At 45.3% G+C, this 16,933-nt stretch overlaps 1 pseudogene; it reads left to right on the forward strand.

The window, feature by feature from the left end:
* Window positions 1-367: 367 nt before the first annotated feature.
* Window positions 368-7,528, forward strand: LOC123063636 (uncharacterized; annotated as a pseudogene).
* The last annotated feature ends 9,405 nt before the right edge of the window (window positions 7,529-16,933 follow it).

The raw sequence follows: 16,933 nt of genomic DNA on the forward strand, positions 1-16,933 counted from the left end.
CCCGCGGCTCTTTCGCGCCAAAAACGATTCGCCCGGCGCCCCCGAGCGCCCCCCAGCGCGCCGGGTTCGGGTTGGGTCCAGCAGCGCCAATTTCGGCCCGAGCCGGCGAAAATTGGGCCCTTAGGGGCGTGACTGGGCCGATTTTTTTGGCGCCGGCGACCGAAAAGTCACCTGGGGGGCCTTGTTAGGGCGTGGTTGAAGATGCTCTTATGAACCTTGTTGGATGCTTGGCTCGGACGGTTTGCTTTATATATAAAGCGGGGCGAAAGCCTTTTTCGGTTATACCCATCCAAGGTGTGTCTCAAAAAAAAGGGAGTAGGTAAACTGTTCAGTGTAGAGACGCTGCTCTTGCCATCTTCTCCGTCCTCCGTTACTACGGACCTGGCCGTCTTCTCCCTCCTCCATTACTGCGCACAGAGGCTGCTTCATGCCAGCTTCCCCCTCCTCCATTATTGCGGACAGATCAGGCTGCTTCTTGCCAGCTTCCCCCTCCTCCATTATTGCGGACAGAGCTGCTTCTTGCCATCTTCTTCCTCCTAGATCTCCTCTTCACCCCTATAGAAAAGGATGTCCCCTATCCGATCTTTTCCCTACATCAGCTCGACTGATGAATAGATGATCCGTCACCCAAGCTCTGTGTGCAAATTGAAACCAGGGATTCGCCAAGGGACTCCCGCAAGACGGACAGATGAATAGATGATCTGTCCCCTATCCGGTCTTCTCCATACATCAGGCTCAAGCTAGCCAGGTAATTAATTTCTTTGAGACAAGCTTCGCCAGATTCTTTTTTTCTAGACCCAGGATCTTCTCCAGAGTCCAGATCCAGTTTGTTCTCCAGATTCAGTCAATGCCTGTATGCAGGGAGGCGATCTGTGTGTTTCTTTTGCTAATCGTGAGAGGAAAGGAGCTACTGTGCTGTCAAGCAAACAGTATAGCTGACGCTTATATGTATCTGGAGTTATTTACTACTACTACTAGCTTCCACATCTTCGCTGATTCATGAACTCTGAACTGTAACTGGTAGGCTACAATAAACAGTTATGGACATTTCTCTAATATTCCAAGAGCAAAAACATGTCCATAATGTTTCAGAATGAGAGGAAATTAGCAAACAACAGATTCATGTTGCTCACAACGGTTAGATAGGATTTAAGTTCAAATCATCCTAATGGACTGAATCAGCTTTTAGTACCCAAAGAAATGGGAGTCTTGCGTGTTTCTTCTAATTTGTTCCAGATCGAATTTGTTCTCCTGATTCAGTCACCTGCATACAGGGAGGTTATTTGAGTGCTTGTTTTCTACCAATCGAAATTGCAACAGTATCTGTCGAGGAAGCCGAGAACCTGAATGCTGTTGGCTGTATTATTTGCAACAGAGGCCCATCAGTTCCTGTTCATTCTTTTTTACTCGAAGAACTTATAAACCTTATAAATTTAAGCAAACAATTGACTAGTGTACACTGACAACTTAATCAAGAAGCTCAGAAACTGTATGCTGCTGGGCTGTAGTAGTACACATCTTATTTGTTCATCACTGTGCTTTCCATAACGAAACATTCATGTTCATTCCAGTTTACTCCTCACAGTGTGCCTGTCATAGTGAGTTGAGCTGCTCACATTCCTCAGAGCAGCTTGCAAGGATTTATTTTTTGAAAAAGGTTGGAAATTTTCTTGGACATGCCCTCTTAGTAACAGTAATAATAATGACTGCAAAATAACAGTAACAGTAATGGTTGCAGTGAGTGGGTGATGCATGTGAGAGGCTCTTGGGCTATTAGAGAAGTGTCAATAATTGCATATAGTAGTCTAGTATACTTGAGAGTTCCAAGTTTTCTTTCCTATAAAGAGAATGAAAGCAAGATCTCTCTTGCTCTCTCCACAACACGGCTCTGAATTGCTCATCATGCAAGCAATTCTGACAAGCAAACAATTCGTGTCCATGCCTGGATCCAGTTTAATTACTGTGTGTTTGTTAGAGGACATTTGAGTTCAAACCCCCTGCTCATCTGGATGGACCTAATCAGCTTTAGTACCCAAAGTCCAAACAAGATCTGAATCAATAGAACTGTTGCTGCTTTCTGTTGCAAAAAACAGGGGTGTGTGCATTGTGTATTTATGATTCGCATGATTATCCCAAATGATGCACTTGTTCTTTTTTCAGGGTACCCCGGCGTGTAGCTGCAAATGGATCGTCGTTCTAGTGGTATTACACCAAGGGACCTGGAGTGCATGCTATGTGATGAAACGGCAGAGCCCAAGGCTCTGCCACTGTCGCTCCTGGAAGAAATCACAGGTGATTTCTCTGATGAGCAGGAAATTGGTAGAGGTGGATTTGCGGTGGTTTATAAGGTACGGTAACTTTGAGCTGGCCTGGTCTCAATGAAAGTTCATCTGAAAGCTGAAGTTGTTGCTCATAATGCATCTCTGCGCTGCAGGGAAAGCTTGAGAACAGGACTGTGGCCGTGAAGAGGATGTCCAATACGTATATGTACGAGAAGGAGTTCCAGCGAGAAGTTGAATGTCTCATGATGGTCAAGCACAAAAATGTAGTACGGTTTCTGGGATATTGTGCTGACACACAAGGGAGTATGGAGAAGTACGATGGAAAATTCGTCATGGCAGATGTACAACAAAGGTTGCTCTGCTTCGAGTATCTTCCTAAAGGGAGTCTGCATGAGTATATCACTGGTAGGATTATGTACTATGTACTGGTTTTATTTTAACCTTTGTTTCCACTGTTAAAGTTTGTTTGGTTGGGTATCCATATAGCACTCACCATGTCGTACACTCTTTGTACAATTGAACATAAGGACTTGAAGTATTTCACATAATACTGAACTTCCTTTATTCTTTCCCCTTTGTAGATACATCTAGCGGACTTCCGTGGAGAGACAGATATCGTATTATTGAAGGAGTTTGTCAGGGATTACACTATCTTCATCAGAAAAATATTGTCCACTTAGATCTAAAGCCGGCAAATTTATTGTTGGATGATAATTTGGTGGCAAAAATTGCTGATTTCGGTCTATCGAGGTGCTTTGGTGAAATGCAAAGCCGGGTTATTACCGAGAACATAGCCGGAACATTGTAAGTTTTCTAAGCCCCTTTAAAGTTCAAACTTTATTTCCACTAAGCTTTATACTTAGACTGTAGTATCTTTGTCATTGATCAATCACACGGATATATATTTGATATAGGGGATATTTGGCACCAGAATTTGGTAACGGTGTAATCACGTACCAGTTTGATATCTACAGTCTCGGTGTAATAATCATAGAGATACTGACTGGAAAGAAGGGGTACCACGCTGTTGACAATGTAAGAACAATTTAATTCTTATTTCGAAAATAAAGGTTGTACTTCAAAACCAATGCATTACTATATTCTCTTTTACATGCAGCATAATATTATTGTCTTTCATTTTTAGCAATAAATCCACATGGACTATACGTTATGAGTGAAAGACATAGAGATTCTACATCATTTTTATACATACGAGATCGTAAAATATATTTTTTATGTATGAGATCTACAACCTTATAAATATGAAAGTTATGGTTTGAACCTCCGCTGGATGGAGGGCACGCACAACTCTGCCACACTTCAAAAAGAGGTGGTTAGTCTTTAAAAAAAGGTGGTTAGAAAGACATGTTGAACTACATCTCATGTATTTTCATGTTACGCCATTATTTAGCACCTCACAATCCCAAAAATTGGCAAGTTAAATCAGAGTGAAATCATAATTTCAGCTGTAAAATTTAGTTTGATGTGGTGTGTTTTCAAAAACATGGTTCAACATGTGACTTGTAACAAATCAATGGTCCATGACCGAATCTACCTTTATACTGCCTAATATAATTCTTGGTAACAAATTGAATGGCGGAAAAAAATGGATGTGTAAGGATCAAACAACATATATTTTCGACTTTACGAGCATCAGGATAAGACCGAGATTTACAAATGGAACGAAAAAATGAAAAGCTTTTTTCTGTTGGAGAATGGTTGTACAATCTCATCATCCGTGTCCAACTTATCTCCAACCTGAATTTGGATGCTTCTTTATTCTTTATTGAATTGATATGTGGTATGTTCCGATATGTGAAATTTATTGTTAGTTTGAAGTCTTAGTTGATGTGGTTTTGTGTAAGCTGTTAACATCATATATATCACATTTAAAATAATGGTGCTTCTTTTCGTAACTCACAAATTCAATTTGTAGGTTGTTGGAAGTTGGAGTAACGTGATGGGGAAATCACAGAGCAATGTACAGCTGGAACAGGTTCGAGTATGTGCTGAGATAGGAATAGAGTGCACCAACTTCAACCCGGCGAAGAGACCAGATACGCAATATGTAATCAATAGACTTGCTGAAACAGAAACCATTGACGGATATATCGAAACTGGTGTGATTACTTCACATCAGGTACGATCACTCTCACACCAGGTACAATCACTCTCGTGGCATCCCTCCCACAAAACTTATTCTTGAGAGCTTTTGTACACCTTGATTTGCACTTTTGTTGCTCGGAGCCAGTAATAAATAAGATGATATGCCTATTGGTTATTTGTATAGGCCGAACATGCTCCAAATGGACTTCGTCAAGATACGCCTAACACGCCAGGAGCGGCAAGCTCGGAGGTGAGTTCTCATCTAAACGACCTATAACTTACCAAGCTTGCCGCTTGGTTCCTGTAACTATTGATATAGTGATAAATTCCATATATCTCTATTAAATAGAACAGATACGTTAATGGCATACTCATTTGAAATTTTGCTTCTTGCAGGAGAATGTCACTGCAGTTACAGTGGCAGAGACAACCCCATATAACAGTTTTTGGAAAAATACTGCAAAGCTTGACATGTTGAATGCAAAGGTTCACAAATTGAATGAGACGATGCGTTCTATTTGGTCTATATATCAGCGGCTTAATCCAGACATCAGGCGATGCTTAGAATACTGCAGTATTTTCCCCAGAAGATGCAAGTTGAGAAGGAATCAGTTAGTTGCTTTGTGGATGGCGCAAGGGTTTGTAAAGACGAGTTGTGCAACAGAGGACATGGAAGATGTGGCTGAGGGCTACATTCAAGAGTTAGTGTCATGCTCATTTCTACAACCAGAACAAACTTGGGATAAGATTGGTTGTTTCACAATTCATGATGTGGTGCATGGTTTATTAGACAAGGTCGCTCGAAATTGCTTCAGAATCGAAAATGCAGGTAGCCAAGGAGGAGAAGGATGGAACGGAGATGTCCCTCGAGATGTCCAGCATCTCTTTGTTGAGAAATATGATACAAAGTTGATTACCGGGAAGGTCCTTGGATTGGAAAATTTGTGTACTCTCATTGTTTATGGTGTTGAAGAGGATACACTAGTTAAGGAAAGAGTGATTGAGAGTATATGCAAGAGGCTGCTGAAATTGCGGGTGCTTGCGATTGCTTTCAGCCAGGAACCTGCTGCAATCAAGATCAACGTATGCAACAAGTTCTCGGTCCCAGAATCCATTAGTCAGCTAAAGCACCTACGCTATCTTGCTTTTAGGATAAGCAACTATGGCTATCCGAAGGTAATTTTACCAAGCACAATACGTAAACTTCAGCATATCCAGCTCCTAGATTTTGGCGATGGCTATGTTGAGTTTAACTTTGGTGTTCATGTCCACTTGCGGTACATAATGTCTCGGTTCCAACTTCCTAACATAGGCGGGCTTATATCACTCCACACTCTAAGAGACTTCAAAGTAAGCAACCTACAAGAAGGTTATGATATAAAACAGCTGAGGGACCTAAACAAGCTTCGTGGCTACCTGCACATCAAGGGCCTTGAAAATGTTAGAAGCAAGGAGGAAGCTCTTGAAGCCAATCTAGCTGCCAAGGAACGGCTCACTGAATTGGAACTGCGGTGGAGTTGTAATGCTTCCAATAGGTGCAGTCGACAAGTTGACGCAGAGGTACTTGAGGGCCTGTGCCCTCCCCCCTAGGACTTAAAAAACTGGAAATATGGAACTATCAAGGTACGAGGTACCCAGATTGGATGGTGGGTAAGCAGTACGGCTGCCTGCAAGAACTTGTGTTGTGGGATTGGGGACAACTGGGGCCTGCTCCTCAGCTTGTTGAGTCTTTCCCACATCTTCATGTGCTAAAGCTTTGGAACTGCAGCTGGGACGCCTTACCAGGAAACATGGAGCACCTCACATCACTCAGGGAACTGGTGGTTAGTTCATGCCCGAATGTCCGGTCGCTTCCAACACTGCCCCAGTCTCTCGAGGGGCTTCGTCTAGCATACTTGGATGATGAGTTCATGGAGTCCTGCCAAACAGTCGGACATCCAAACTGGCAAAAGATTGAGCACGTTTGTAAAAAAATATTTACCTGAGCCAACAAGTAAGACTTAAATTCCTTCGTTTTTCCATTTTGTACTGGTAATAAGTTTTGCCTGCGTGTTAACCCGTTTTCTGCTAATTAACGTTTCAGGAAGGCAATGAAGGACGTCGGACAGTTATGTGCTGTGCGGTGAAAAATACAGTTTGTTCAAATGCAAGGGAAGCAAACTAGGAGGCGAACATGGCTACACTGCCATTCAGGCATAACAAATGGGGATCATCATCAGCCAAAATACAATTCAAGTAGTTTCTATCCATTACATTCCGGCACAGCAACAAAGAGAATTTTCTATTTTGCATAACTAAAGAACCATACAAGATCAGAGCAGAAGGACTACACAACCACACCAAAGCATAGAGGAATGACCAAAGAGATGCCAACAAAACCCCACCACCGAAGCTGGCACCCTGCTAAGCCAACACGTTGAGGCCAACCACAAGTCCCTACTACGGCACCCGCGGCACCACCACGCCAGCATGACCACTACACCCACTGAGGAGCCGTCACCATGGTTGTGCACCTCCCCGCTACACAACCACCATGACCACATGCCTCCATTGTGCCCACCACCTGCCTTGCCCAACAACCAAGAGCCGCAGCCGTAGGCCCAGAGCGGGCCTACCTCATAACCGGCCAACCTTCATGCAACATGCAACACAATGCCACACTGTGAGCTGCAGCACGCAGCCATGTGGCAGCGCCACTGCCCCACGCCTGAAAAAGGGACACCAACACCGAGTACCGCAACATCACTGGAATGAGTAAAATTGGGGTAGCCGGATCTGGCCCCAAGCACACATGATCGCCACCACCGGTTGCATCCATCTGAGCCTACCCAGGCGCTACCACGACCACCCTTGCCGCCGACAGCACCAAGGGGCCAGCATGTTCCATGCCATGCCGACCACCGCCTGCCGCAACGAGATCCCTAGCTCGTTCAACCGACCAGTGAATCAGAGCTCTGCACGGGGTTTGCTTGCTGGAACCTGCTGGCGAAGCGGAGAGGAATGGAACGTGCTGTGCTGTGCTTGTTTTGTATATGAAGCCGGCCGGGACTGAACACAAGCACAGCACGTTCATCCAAGATGGCCTCAAACATGACGATCTTCTTGGTAACTGACATGAGGCAGAAAAGTTGACTATTGCAGAAGGCAATATCCAGCTTTCCGTCCGACGAAAGCTTTGGGGCATACATACATGCATTGTTGGCCAAGCGTGCAAATCACAAGTTCATAGTTGTAGGTGATGGCAGCGAGGATATATACAGTGGCGCGACGTGGGTGTCGAGGAGATTATTACCTTAAGCGGGACAAACTGGTTGTGGAAGCTCTCGGCACCGGTGAATAGGTTCACGATCCTCAATCGGTCCCAGCCCCAGGAGGCGACGCCCGGCCCAGCCGCCGTCGTGGGTGCCAACAAAGCGTGTGCCGATGGCCTTGCTTGGGATCAGGGAAGCTTTGCAGGACAACGCCAGCTTGGAGGGAACACTAGTACTTCGCCTTGCTCGGGTCGAGGAGCAGCCATGGGAGGACGTGGCATGGAGGGTGCCTTGACGTGACGGCGTGCCACGATGTGCACACGGCCGCAAAGCGGACACGGTCCACCGGACCAGCGACGAAGCCGGGGTAGATTATGTTGAGGAGGTCGTCGGGGATGCTGGATCTTTTTTTTTTGTTGAGAAAATCCTCCATCCTCGATCTATGGTACGAGTTGCAGGATGAGATAACCTAACGGGCCACGATCGCGCATGAGGACTAGAACGGGCTTTCACAGACTATCAAGGTTTAGCGCAGCCCGTTGCATCCGTTCGTTTTCCTACTTGTTTTTTGAGGGAGTTTCCTACTACTATAATAGTCTGTCCGCATTTCTCAAAAAAAAAATATATTGTCCGCGCAGGATGTTTCTCTGAATCTTCTAAAAAAATGATTCTCCATTACTTCCAAAGTTTCGATGTTTGCAAATTAAATATGAAATATTTCTGTGGAAAAAATGATACTACCAATGTACCAAGTCATATTTTCTTTGTGTTACAACCACTAGTAAGCTTGCACGTGCAATGCACGTCTCCTGTATTTGAAGTCATGTCTTGTATACAATAACGACACCCCTCCACCGCCTCACCCCTTTCAAGTGCACGCTCGCGCCTACGCTTGATGAGATCCTTCGGGGCAACACCTCTTTCCTTGACTTCCCCTTGTACATCATTTTCCTCAACCCACGGCACCACTCACCTCTCCTACTGGTACATGCAGATGGAAATCGGCATGTGCTAGCGCCAGCTGGGTGAGCTTTACCAAAGAAGCAGAGAAGACGGATAATAGAGACAATGCAATGATCAAATGGGCTAGAAGCAGTCCAAAGTGAGGAAGGGTTTCAACTTGAAAGGACTAATTTAGGAAAAAGGTAACAGCATCCGGATGTTTCATTGTTTCATACTTTCTATTGGTTTTACGGAGCCTAACAACTATCTCTTTCATAGAAACTCAAGAGAAAAACAAATACATGACAAAATGAGGGATGCGTCCTGCCCTTATGGTTGGACACAGTTAGAATTCATGTTCTGTAGATTACCAGAGAACAAGAATCAAAATTGGTAGCAGGGCGTAATACAAATGAGCATTGCTTCACGTACGACAGAATTTGTACGATTTCTGTACGAAGTAGTATGGCCACCGTTGATCAACGCTGGCTCAAGGTGGATTCACAGTGGATTGCGCTATCGTACCAAATCGGACCAGCTTTGATCGTACGTGAGGCACTGCCGAATACAAATACATAATTCCATCAAAAACCACTATTTACTGCCGGAACAATCCTCTCAGGGAAATGTGCCAAGTCCAGCACCCATCCTCGAAAATGACCAAGAATATCTGCTCCAGAAAGTTTGAGAAATGAAGCTCCCTCCGAACTGTGATGCTGACTCTCTATATTCAATATTTCCACTAATTAATTGATGAAATATTTTACCTGATGGTTATGTGGATACATATCAGGTTAAATGAACCAGCCGATTGCGAACATGACAAAATATTTAGTTAAAAGCCTGAATTGTTGTCATCCATGGCGCTAGATTTAACTCTTCATCGGAAACAATTACTTCCTGTAAGTCACACGGAAAAAATAGTTTAGTACAATTATTTCCCATACCCTAAGATACAAGTACCATACTAAAATGATACGCCTCACGGTAGTCTTCCAGCAAAAATAATTGATACTACACAAACATGATAGAATCAAGTACTATTCATGACATAAACTTTTCAAGATTAGGAACCCAATATTAATCACATACCGCAGGTCGAGGTTTTACATCTTGAATACTATGGAAATGACGGTAGCAAAATCAGGAGGACTGAGGACAATACATGCTCCAGAATTGTTGTAACTGTCCTTGGAAGTCTGTAGCAGAATCATATATTGATTGTTAGAACTCAGTTCGGATAGAAGTAAAACAACAAATTTAACTATAAAATTAATACATGGTTAGTTGGACAATATCCTTCCAGAACATGAATTTGAATTGTGTGGATGCATACTACTACCTGCAAAAGCATGATAGACATCATCCACCATATATGTTTCTCTTCCTGTGTTTTGGTTGCATTATCTGTCAGGTAATTCATGATTTCTCGAACTCCTATCTGAGCAGCAAAATAATGACAGAGATTGTTACAGCCTTTGACTCACCTCTATGAGCAGCAGTGAGTTGGCGATGAACCTGAAAAAAAATAAGGGAACCAAAAGAGCTACATTAATTCCAGTCCGAAGTAGTTGAACAAGTATTGTAGGAAATACTTTTGATCTAAAAACGAAACTATCCATTAGTTGCACAAAATCTCTCGTAGTTTGGTGGCATGGACAGAACAGACTTTCAGAGTTTCAGTACTTCTTTCGTTTGAACCTTAAGACATAACCAAGCACATCAAAGATAAACCATCCAGCACACTTTCCTTGCTACAAGAGAGCATACAACTGAAGCAGATCTCCATCATTAAAATTGTTGATTTTATCATAATATTCCAAGAAGAGACAGTTTCCTGGTTATTAATTTAATTTACAACTGATTTCCCAGCAAAAGATTGCTTTCTAGTTGGAGATGTAGAATTAAAAGAATATGTTAAGTTGGCTAGACACGTTGTTCCATTCCAGATAAGTATTGCTAGATTTAAGCTGGTTGGACATGTTTTATTGTAAACTAATAGTATAGCAACTGTATATTATTTGCAGAAGTCGATTACAGCCGTGCGCAGGAAGACTCATCCCAGCTTCTCGCTGGAGTACTTCTTGTACACCACTTTCAGCTTGCTCTTATGGCAGTCAGGTGTGAGCCCAGGTTGTTTGAACAACACAGAGATACAAAATTAATTAAAAAAAGCCATGAATGCCATCTCAATATCCTCTCTATCTCTCTCTCGGCTGGGTCGGAAAGACGGGACAAGCTGCAAATATACAAGGTGGGAGAAGGGCCGGTTCGTACCATCAGGAGAAGAAGCAGGCGCTAAGCCTCTGTCGCCGCTGGTAGCCCACCGGAGTATCCCCTCTTCGCCGCCCCGCAGGCCCTCGCCCGCCGCAGGCCGCCCGCGCTCCGCAGCCGCTCGCCCCCCAATCCCATCTTCTTCCCTTGATGTGCCGCAGTGGAAGAGCCGAGCGCAGATCGAGGGAAGTGAGCCGGCGGCGCAGATCGAGAGAGGGAGACAGGAAGGGTTTCATCACGACTTCACGAGCCAAATAGAGGAATGAGCGTTGTATGGGGAGTTGTGGGCGCAGTGCATGGAATATTCCTCTGTGGACGGAGTAATGGTCAGCCATTGGGAATTGCTAACTCCACCCCAAAACGCTATTGACTGTTAGATTAAGATTTGTGGGCCTAATTGTGCGGTACGGATTGGTTTGTGTAGTGTTGTGGGTCTAATTGCGGGGTACACATAAGAACATTCTTATTCGATTGTTTGATAGTAGTGTAGAAGTGTAGATTACCTACATATAAATTACATATATGTACAGACGAATGTATTCGACGAGTATTTACATAACTTGCATAAATACGACCTTATGAAGGATCAATCATACCACTCCGCAATGTCAAATCCAAAATTGCATGCCTCTGCACGTAACAGTTGTAGCTCGAAATGAATCCCAAATTTCAACAAGACATTACCACTATGGAAGAAAAAGACAAGATATTTGAAGGATCAGTAATCAGCCGGGGTATGTATTCACACACAAAAAAAGTAATCAACCGCTTACGTGCAATAGTACATAGAAGTACACTGAGGAGATACAGAACAAAACACTTATTTCTATGTTTTATCGTGTGCCAACGTAAACCGAACGATCCGGAAATAGCATCATCCAGTCTAAATGCGTGTTTGTCTTGTGTCATGCATGCTTCAAATATGTTGCTAGTGTATGCAATAATTACATGAGCTAAGCTAATCTGTACTGAAGGTAAATCATGTCAAGTAATACCACGAAACATTCCAAAGCATCGTGTCCGCATTGCTAATGTGTACTGAAGGTAAAACATGGCAATTGACTAGAGAATTATTAAACACGTAAGTAGAAAGTGTTGCTTAAAAATACTGTATAGATAGAGTTAATTATATCCAAGGTGAGCGTGGGCTTGTTGGGATTTATGTGGAGCTCTGGATGCTGGCGGACGCGTCGGCGGCCCGTCCACGTCCGCAATTCTAAATCATGCAGTTGCAGCGTCCGCGTCCGCACGTTTTGACTGCCTGCTATGCCGGGCGGCCACATGCGGACGTCCACACCAGTTTACCTGCTTTCACTAGTACCCTTCATAAACAAAAAAAAAACTGCTTTCACTAGTGTGTAGAGTCAGTTTTGTGTCCTGGTAAGCACGCTTAGTTTGCAATTTGCAAACTAGCTATATACATACAGATTTCACTGTCCATGTGCACACAATGTACAGATTTGCTCAGTGCTAGCTTTGTATCAGCTTCACATTCAGATTTCAGTCCTGCACAATGTTAAAAGTACATTCAGATTTGCAACAACGAGCAAATCATCCGTTCATTTGATACAATGTTAGATTCAGTTCCTCAAATGCAGCAACGAGCAGTTTTAAAACTAACATAATTTCAGTGAACATATATCAGTGCTAGCTTGAACATCACATTCAGGTTTTGGATTTCACATCCTGATCATGTGGTTGAACATCCGATTCCATAGTCCTGAACATACATTCAGATTCGCCTGAACTTTACGATGAATGACATGTCAATGGCAGCTTCATGCTGAATTTGATTTTCCTGAACATCAAATTTTAGTCCTGAACTTTTCCTGAGTCAGTGGCAGCTACTCTGAAGACTGCTACTGAATATTAGAACAAAGTTGCAGTAATTTACTATGTAGCTTGTATCAAGCTTTTTCATGCCGATCATTTGTTCAAATAACATACATGCAGCTAGCCAACATGCGGACATGCACTTCTTCAGTGTATTTCTTGCTTGGTAGGACACCGGAGGCAAAAAACAATACATGAGAAAGTAATTGTCGCAGTACAGAAAATGGAGACTTGCTTATTTCTAACTTACCAAGCAATCTTCATCGTCAATCTTAGTGGTAGGTATATGGTCTGAATGATTGAAAGCAGCAGATTTCAGGCAATCTTGGAGGCAAATCAACGCCTCTGCAGTGTCGCTCTTCAGCCTGGTTCTATGATCGTTGATGACTATTCCGTTGGTGCTGAATGCCGACTCAGACGCCACCATTGACGCTTGGATAGCTAGAATGTCACGAGCGATGCAATCCATGACCAGATAGTTGGGTGCATTCTATTTCCACAATTCCAGGATATCGAAATCTTTCTTTGGAGGGTACAACTCTTCATTCAAGTACTGTTCGAGCTCACTTTTTGTATGCTTTTGTTGTATATACTCAAGTGAGCTTCCCAATCAACCATTGGATTATCTGCCCTTTTAACCACATCAACACTGATTTCTTCTTCGGAAAGATCATGCAGAGAACCCTTCATCTCACGAGATTAGAACATACTCTCTATAATCGTGGAGCGGTTTATCTATTTTCTCAATGGAGCGGTTTATCATGCAGAGAACCCTTCATCTTGCAGAGAATCCTTCAGCCATAGTCGAGTGCTTTATCTATTTTCTCATCCCCCAAAGCAAATCCATTCATCAACCAATTGAAAACCCGATCCAATCTTTTTTACGTGCACCTGTCATTCCTATATTACGCCCGTACGCATGCGAAACTAAACGGATTGCCAATCACATTCACCCGCTGTAATCGAAAGCAAGAAATGATCCAACACTAGCTAGCTGCTTATTTCCACAACAGAAAAATAAACTATTGGCTAGCTGCTAATTGTGTTCGCATCACACATGATGCATGCATCGGAGTGACTAGCGTACTCCCTCCGTTTCTTTTTACTCTGAATAAAAAAAATGTTTGAAGTAAAACTACGCAAAGTTAAACCAAATTTACATTGAATAAATATCAACATCTACAATACTAAATTTATATATTATGAATATTGATTCCATGGTGTGTGAGTGATATTGATTTTCTATCGTAAATCTATGAAAATTAACTTCAGAATTAAAATTAAGTTAATGAAAAACGGACACTCAAAAAAATTACAAAAGACAAAACATGTACAGGTTGGATAGCATAGGAGAGCTAACACCAAAACAAGATAACTTGGCTAAAGATCCCGAGGCAAAAGCCACATGGGAGGATGTCCACTGCCAGATATATAGTACTCTACCGATGTAATCTTATTCACGCCATTGTCATTCCTTTTTTCTTTCTTGTAATACACACGGCGACCGTAACCATATTTGTTGGAACTCGTAAAGAACTCCTTGGCATCTTTAGGCACCAAACTTCTCTGTGTGTAGTATCGATTGTGAATGTAGTAGATGTGGTTTCTTTGTGGGCAGTCACGCTTACTCATCGACACGTGCATTGCCTTGGCACATGTCGGCCCTAAGAACAAGGCGTGGTTGCCTAAGCTTCTCACCTCTTCCCACTTGTATGAGTGACGCTTCCCCACTCCATCTGTATCAGCATCAACGAGTACTAACGCCGAGAAAAAAGGCTCGCATGGCCACGGTTGTTCGCTCCCCATCATTGTCCTTCTCACCACCATCACAATCTTGCCACACAGCGCAAGAATGTACATGGCATCCGTCTCGGTCGTTAATGATTGGTTGTGCTTGGCCAACCAGTGGACAGCTCCGAACCCCGCCACAGCATATGCAGTCAAGCTGACCTCACACTTGACAAGATATTTGCTAGGTTCCAGGTGGCAATAGAGATGGCCATTGCAAAATGTGATATCCACGACCTTGTCCCCCCTTGAATCTTCGCCTTGTCCATCCATATTTTGGCTGGCCAAGCCCGCAAATTGCGACATCATGCTGGTTGGTGATGGCGGCTAGGATACAACTGCTAAAGGTGGGTGGCTCGAAGAATATCACCTTCACCGGAATTAACTTGTCGTTTGTGTCATCGTGTGCATGAGAGGCTGACCTTCCCATTCTAGATGGCGCTACCTCGGTACCGGTGAACTGGCTCAAGATCCTAATCTCCTTTTGCTGTGTAGAAAGCGTCACCCCTGCATGAGAGAAGAGGTTCATGATCCTAAGCGCCGGGGGATCGGACAGTACGATCCAGCCACCACCGTGGCTGCCAATGATGTGCCTGCCAACGGCCTCGGTCGGGAACGGGATCCGTGGCAGGATGTTGCCATCTCCAAGGCAACACATGTGCTTGGCCTCATCATCACCAGTCGGGTCAAGGATCAGACACGGAAGGCGTGGCGGGAGCGTCGTCGACCCGATGGCTCGCCACGAGGTGCACACGGCGGCGAGGCGGGCCCAGTCAATCGTGCCGGAGAGCCTGCCCTGGACTAGGCGGAGGAGGTCGTCAGGGAGCCTGGACCACCGCCCCACGGCAGCCCGGGAGGTCCCTTGGATGCCAGCATCGCCTCCGACGGCTGCCTTCGTCGTCTCCTCCATCTGTGTTCCGGCTAGGCTGCTTCTTGATCCGATTGTAGAAGGATATATTGTGCGGGGTTTATGAGGTACTCGCCACCACGAATAGAGGTCGCGAAGCACAGGCAGTAAAGGCCGGAGGTATTTGTTTGATGCAGGCATGAAATCGAATCGGACATAGATATTGTATACTACTCGGGGACCATATAAATAAAATAACAGTTTTGCTAAAGTACATCTAGATGTGCTATAAGTATTGCACATCTAAGTCTTATATTATTGATCTTATGTTAAGATTCGTGTGTGTATTTTTTTTTCTTTTCTTCTTTATGCTTAATTCACTCATTTAGATGTGCAATAACTAGAGCACATCTAGATGTGCCCTAAACATACTCATAAAATAAAGAAAAACAATTTGTTCCTCCATCTACGTATACAAAAACCTAATCGTATATTTGTTTGATGCCGGAATCCGGACGGGTCTTTTACTTCTTCTTCTTCTTCTTCTTCTTCTTCTTCTTCTTCTTCTTCTTCTTCTTCTTCTTCTTCTTCTTCTTTGTTTTGCGAGCGAGCGAAGTACTCCGCTCGGCAGCGTGTTTGTTTCAGCGCATCGATTCCGCTCGGCAGCATGTTCGGACGAGGTTTGTTTCAGGCCGGCTCACTAGTCGAACGAGGTTTTGCTAGTCGTCGCCTGCAATCTTTTTTTTCTTTGATGAGGGGTGCAATCTTCTCTTTGGGCTCCCGCTCCTCTCCCCCGCTCCTGCTAGGGTTTCCCCCGCCGCCGGCAGGCCCTAGTCCCTTCCCGCCGCCGCCGGCCGCCCAGCGCGGGCGCCCCTTCCCGCCCTCCCTCTTCCCTCTTCCCCGTCCCGCCGCCTCCGCTGTCTCCCCGGGAGGTGGCCGGGGCGGCGCGCGCCCCCCATCCACCTCGTCCGCCCTTCCTCCCGTCCCCCCGTCCTCCCCCCCCCCCCGGCCGTCGCCGGCGGTCACCCCCGGATCTGGCCGGGTGGTGTCGGCGGCGGCGGGCCATCCCTTACCCGCGCGCGCTCCTCCTTCCCGGGGTGGGGGGAGGCGGCGGTGGTGCTCGGCCGGTGGCGGTCTGGCGTCCTGGTGGCGGAGGCCGGGGGCGCTCGCCGTGGTGGTGCCACCTCTTTGCGGCGGGGCGATCTGATGGTGTTGGGCGGCCGGTGGCGCGTCCCCGGCCCAGATTTGGGCCCGTAGGGCCCCATCTGGGTCCTTGCGGGTTGGCTCCGGTGCGACAACGACGCCCTATGTATGGAGAGGCTGGGGAGCGGCTTGGACTGGGGCAGTGACGCCGACGGCGTGCCAGCTGCTGCGCGGAGGCGGGAGCTGCCGGGCCTGTGGGGCCATGGGCCCGGTAGGCTCCTGCTTTGGCGTTCGGTCGGCTACCGTCGTGGACGGTGGAGGTGGGGCCCTCCCATATGCCGACGGTGCTGATGCCCTAGTCCCAGCTCCTCTTCTTCGTTGTGCAGACCATCTTCGCGGTGCCGTGGTGAGACAGCGTGGGAAGCTTCGTGTCCGTGTTGGCGCAGGGTGGTGGTCGGTTTGGCGGC

This window comes from Triticum aestivum, chromosome 3A (genome assembly GCF_018294505.1).
Source record: "Triticum aestivum cultivar Chinese Spring chromosome 3A, IWGSC CS RefSeq v2.1, whole genome shotgun sequence".
In the NCBI taxonomy this organism is placed as follows: Eukaryota; Viridiplantae; Streptophyta; class Magnoliopsida; order Poales; family Poaceae; genus Triticum; species Triticum aestivum.